The sequence below is a fragment of the Microtus pennsylvanicus genome, chromosome X (genome assembly GCF_037038515.1).
Source record: "Microtus pennsylvanicus isolate mMicPen1 chromosome X, mMicPen1.hap1, whole genome shotgun sequence".
NCBI classification, from domain to species: domain Eukaryota; kingdom Metazoa; phylum Chordata; class Mammalia; order Rodentia; family Cricetidae; genus Microtus; species Microtus pennsylvanicus.
The window spans coordinates 48,143,756-48,150,051 of NC_134601.1; positions in this window are offsets into that span (position 1 = coordinate 48,143,756).

The window sequence follows — 6,296 nt, forward strand, 5'->3', positions numbered from 1 at the left end:
AGCAGCCCTCCACCCACAGATTGGCATGCCAAGGTGGGTAACTACATCCATACAAAAACCTGAGAAAGCTTAAAAAATAATCCTAGACTCAAACAAACAGAGTTAAGCATGGTTTTCTAGCAGTATTTTCTTTGATGGGCTTTTTTTGGGAGAGGTTTTTCTGACTCAGTGATAGCAGAAAAGCCACATTGTTTTAAAATGTCAGCTGTCAGGTAATTGCTGCCAGTGTGACCTTTGGTACTTTCAGGAGACCAAGCATTTGTGGGGTTTGAGAGCAGACTGCTGCAGCTTACTTAATGGCAACATGGACTAGATCTATGTCTGAGAATGGGGCTGTGTGCATGACTCTCAGAGGTGCAAACGGCTCAACCATGCTGGACTCGGAGGGCAAACAGACAGTACCATATATACCATAATTATGGTGCAGTTTAAGTTTTAGACTGGGTAGGCAAGAGGAGAATACGATGAACACCATAGTAATGGCCAGGCTTAAATTTTAAGAAGCACTTAGCCTTTTAAAAAGTACCCTTGGACAGTAAAAATTACAGATATGCAATAAAGATAAATCCAGATGACTCATAGTATTGGATAAATGTACATAGGCTTGGAAGTGAGAAGAAAAAGAGTATAAAGAGTCCTAATAGGAAGTTAATGGTTTAAAAAAAGGGAAAGTCTTTAAAGAAACAGAGTACAGATAGTCATAGAGTAAAAGGAGTAAAGGAAACTACTGTGTGCTGTGATTACCATTGATGAATAAAGAAACTGCTTTGGACCTATGAAAAGGCAGAATTTAAGTAGAAAAGCTAGACTGAATGTTGGGAATAAAGAGGGTGGAGTCAGGAGATGCCATGGAGACACCACCTGAGATGGATGTGTTGAGACTTTGCTGGTAGGCCATGACCTCATGGTGATATACAGATTAATAAATGGGTTAAATATGTAAGAGTTATCCAATAAGAAGCTAGAGTTAATGGGCCAAACAGTGATTTAAATAATATGGTTTTTGTGTGATTATTTCAGGTCTAAGCTAGCCAGGCAGCTGAGAACCAACAAGCAGCCTCCCTCGTCCAACAGCTTTTGGTCATGGTGCTTATCATAGAAGCAGACATCGAATTTAAAATGTTATACTTATCTTAAATTTCCCATGATTTATTGATTCAATATCAAAGCACTCATAATATTATTAACAAATTTTATCCTTATATATACTTTACAATCATACAGTCAATTAAGTATAAGTAAAAATAAGTCCAAGAAAGATAGACTTTTATTTTTGACTTTTATGAGTTGATATATTCTTTAAATTACATGTGAAAAATCAATAACTTAAAATCTGATATATAGTACTATTGCACCTATGTTTGTCAATTTTCTTTATTTCTACATACGATGCTAAATTGCTGTTTGGTTTCATCATATTTCAGTCTTCAATATTTGTCTACACCATATGTAGAGTGACAAACTTCTTCATTTCTATTCTGCCCTCATTTGTCCTTCTTTTTTGAAGGATAGTCACACTCAGTATAATATTGTTGCTTTTATTTTCCTTTGCCACATTACATTTTTCTTCTTGTCACCTTATAGACTTCATGATTTTTGATAAGAAATCAACTGTCAGTCCTATTGACAGTCCCATGCCTTTGAAAAAATTCTATTATTCCTTTCAAGATTATCTCTTTTTCTTGAGTTTTGAATGTTTGACTATAATGCATTTTTGTGAACATACTTTGCAATTTTCCTGCTTGGAAATTTATTTGAAATTTAAAAGTGTAAAAATAGTCCTTTGCCTGATTCAAGAAGTGGTTGGCAAGTCTCCACATGCTCTTTGTGCCATTTTCTCTGCTTCTCATTTCAAAAGTTCTTAATAATATGTATGTTATATGTTCAATGGTATCTCACTTATTTCTAAGTGATTTTGTGTGTTATCCCCACTGCTTATCACACAGGATTTCAACTGATTTTCTCAAAGTGTAAAATTTCTTCCTTCTCTCTGCTCAAACTTAGTCTTCAAACATGTGATATTTTATGTTGATTATCAGGATAGTGAATCTAGAATCAAACAAGAATCATGTCACTGAGGGAATATAGTAGGACATTTCCAGAAAAGATTGTTTTAGAGCAAAGACCATTCTCTCAGAGTGTAGCACTTTTTCAAGACTGTAAAGATGTTTTAAGAAAAATAGATACCATTTCTGCCTGCTGGATATTTTTGATAGGAAGTGCACCTATCACATTATCCCTTGTAAAGACAGTCAAATTGTACAACCACTGCATATCTTGTAAGCCAATTTATTAAAATCACTTCCATTATGTGTAGTGATGAACTGCCTTCAATTATGTATATTCATTCTATGAGTTCTGTTCCTGTAGATTTTTTTTAACTTTTTATTTAAAATGATTTTTTTTTTAATTTACACACCAACCACAGTTGTTCTTCCCTCCTGTCCTCCTGCTCCTCCCTTCTTTGCCCTAACCATTCCTCCATCCACTCATCAAAAAGGATAAGGACTACCATGGGGAGTCAAAAAAGTGTGGCATATCAAGTTGAGTGAGGACCAAGACCCTCCCCCTGTATCTAAGTTGTGCAAGGTATCCGTCCATAGAAAATGGGTTACAAAAAGCCAGTTCATACACTAGGGATAAATCTTGGTCCTGTTACTGGTCCCACAGATTGCCCAAGCCACAGAACTGTCACCCACAGATATATGCAGAGGGTATAAGTCAGTCTTGTGCAGGTTCCCCAGCTGTCAATCCACAGTCAGTGAGCTTCCACTCACTCAGACCAGCTGTCTCTGCAGATTTCTCTATTTATGATCTTGAACCCATTGCTCATATAATCACTCATCCCTGGTGTAGGTGGCCCTTCTGTATTTGTGTTGCTTTCATTGGTTAATAAAGAAACTGCTTTGGGCCTGGTGATAGGGCAGAACTTAGGTAGGCAGGGAGACAGAACTGAATTCTAGGAGAAAGAAAGCAGAGTAAGAGCACCCACCATGGAACTACCAGAATCAGACATGCTAAATCTTTCCTGGTAACCCATAACCTCATGGTGATATACAGATTAACAGAAATGGGTTAAATTAAGATGTGAGAGTTAGCCAATAAGAGGCTAGAATAATGGGCCAGGCAGTGTTTAAATGAATATAGTTCCTTACAGTTGTAAGCTAGCAGGGCAGCTGGGAAAACAAGCAGCCCACTCCCTCCTGTTACAGATTGGCACCCAATGTGGTAAACAAATTCTACGTAAAACCTGAGAGGAATTAAAAAAAAATCTAAACACAAATATAGAGTTTAGTGCAGCTGCCGGCATGCCATAGCTCCATTAAGAGAGAATTTCCTGAATCAGCAGCCATAACAACAACAACAAAAAGCTGTGTGGTTTTAAAACGTGGCTTCCTGGGCTGTGTCACCAGTACAAACTCCAGCTATTAAGCATTTTAAGGACCTTTGTGGGACCAGATGTTTGTGTGCCCACTCAGGATTGGGAAGAAAGTACTCTGAGGCCTTGCCAATGGCTCAGTGCTCCCTGCCTGGGCAGGTGACAGAATCAGGTCTACTAGGCTTGCACAGGCAGGAGAGCATTGTGGATTCCCCCCACCATACACAGAGATGTTTCCAGGCTGCATACTGCTTTGCATGGCAGATTTGTTCGTAACTCAGATAAAAAGAGTTTATGTGCTGCATGTTCATTCTCAGAGTTAAAGTGCTGAGCATGGATTCTACCTTGTGGCCAGAGATAGCTGAAATGGTGCATCCACCATTTTGAAATTGGAGAGAGGTGGAACCAACATCCAGAACAGCTACAACCAAGCTGCTTAGCATTTTAAAAGCTCTTCAAGACAGTAGACAATTACACCATTCACAATAAGACACATTCAGACATAAACGACCTCTAAATGGGTCAGAATATTATGTAATGTACATAGTCTTGGGAGAGAAAGATAAAGAGTATACAGGGCCATAAAATAGAGTTTATGCTTTAAAAAATGGTACAGTCTTCAAAGAGACAGAGTACAGATAGTCATAGATTAAAAGAAGTAAAGAAAAATAAGCCACATAAAATGGAAAATTCACAGAGAGTCTGGATTCTATATATTATTGTGTTTTCTTTAAATTTTTGACTGTGAAGGAGCTAAGTACAGAGAGAGGTTTCATTATGTGGGCTGCTAAGCTAAACCAGCATGGATATTATAAAGGTATTATGACTTCAGAATTTGGGTCTAAGGATATGGTGCTTTGGAAAAGAGGTTCTTATTTTGTTGTCACAGAGGATGAGACCCTGTGGATTGCTTCTAGACAATATGGTTTGATAGACCACACCCCCCTGAAAAGTTGCCGTGAACACCCTCAAAAATTACTTTGCCCAACTGCTGACTGAGATGAACCTAGCACACAAGATACAACATAAAAGACCCCCATAGAGCGCCCCCATAGAGCATGAAGCAGTTTGGGGAGAAAAAACTATGCCCATATTTGCAAATATTGTTTATAAATGATCTTTTACATTTAAAGGGGGATATGATATAGATATGAATAATTTGCATTCATATGGATTTTGCTTTAATGATATAAACTTAAGGTCAATCTTGTTATATGTATATTTCTGCTCTTGATTAAGGTATTGTGATTGTGTAGTTCACTTAAAAATGTTATGTATAATTAGGAAATATAGGTTATTAATGGATAATCATTGATAATTGTTAAGCTTGTAGTAATGTTTTCTAGATATATAGAGATATATTTCAGTTAGATAAGCATTCTTCATATCTTTCAAAGACTACAGAATATGGCATTTTAAATGTTTTAATAACTTAAGGATTTTCATGACAATGAGACATTTCTGCTCCTGGCAGCACGATTCTACTTCAAGATAAAGATGGGCATCAAAAAGGCTCTTTATGGAGTTGGTTAGCCATTTGGCAAGAAACTGCTCTTGCCTGGACTATTGCATAAACTAGACATACAGTATCCACAGAGAGATGACTGATGAACTTTCCTAAAGGTGAGATGGTCCTTCTGGGTTCCTGCTTCACAAAAGAGTCTGAGAGACATTCTGCAGAACACAGAAGAAAGTAACTGAACTGTCTTTGAAATTTCCAGCTTCATAGAAAAGTCTTCTGGATACTATGGGCCTGTAGGCTGAAGATGGATTACTCAATGGTACAAAAGAACTTTGGGTGACTGTACAGGCAGGGAAAATCTAGAGTTTTGGAAGTTGCCTACAATGCACTTCCTGTTTGCTTAGGTAATATATCCTTCTGGAGTCTTTGATGGAGTTGAAGAATTTATAGTTATAGTTTTCCTTAGTTATGATAAAAGATAAAGTAGATATAAATATTGCAACTGTAATTCTTGCTTGATAATTGTTTTGTTACATGTAATTTTACTATGTTAAAGTTAAAGCCTTCCTTTTTGTTTCAACAGAAAAGGGGAAATGGTGTAGGAGGTCCTTCTGTACTTGTGTTGCTTTCATTGGTTAATAATGAAACTGCTTTGGGCCTGGTGATAGGGAAGAACTTAGGTAGGCAGGGAGACAGAACTGAATTCTGGGAGAAAGAAAGCACAGTGCGAGAACTGCCATGGAACTGCCAGAATCAGACATGCTAAATCTTTCCCGGTAAGCCACGACTTTGTGGTGATATACAGATTAACAGAAATGGGTTAAATTAAGATGTGAGGGTTGGCTAATAAGAGGCTAGAAATAATGGGCCAGGCAGTGTATAAATGAATACAGTTTCTATGTGATTATTTCATCTATAAGCTAGCAGGGCAGCTGGGACAACATGCAGCCCACTCACTCCTGTTACACCTCCCTCTCTTTATCTGAACTCGGGGAGTTCATCCAGTGCTCAGCTATGGATTTCTGAATCTGCTTCAATTATACTGTATAAAGTATCTTTGATGACAACTAGGGTTTTCATCAATATATTACAGGCAAGGTCAGTTCAGGAAATCCCTCCATTAACACTAGGAGTATTTGCTGGGATAATCCTTGTGGATTCCTGTGAGTTGCCCTAGCACCTGATTTCTCATAACTCCTTAATGGTTCCCTCTATCAAGATATCTCTATCCTCCTCTAACAAATTCTTATTAATACAAATGTCTTTAAGGAATTTGGAATTTTATTTATTTATCTTCATCCTTTTTTGTGAAAGTAAAATGATGGTTAAGTTTCAAGATTACTCTCTGTTATAATTGCAAATAGACTCTGAGTATTCAGTAGGGTTTTTCTGAAGTTCCTAGTTGGAGATCTGGCCAGAATGTTGTAAAAAGTGTACCATTTCTGCTAACCAAGG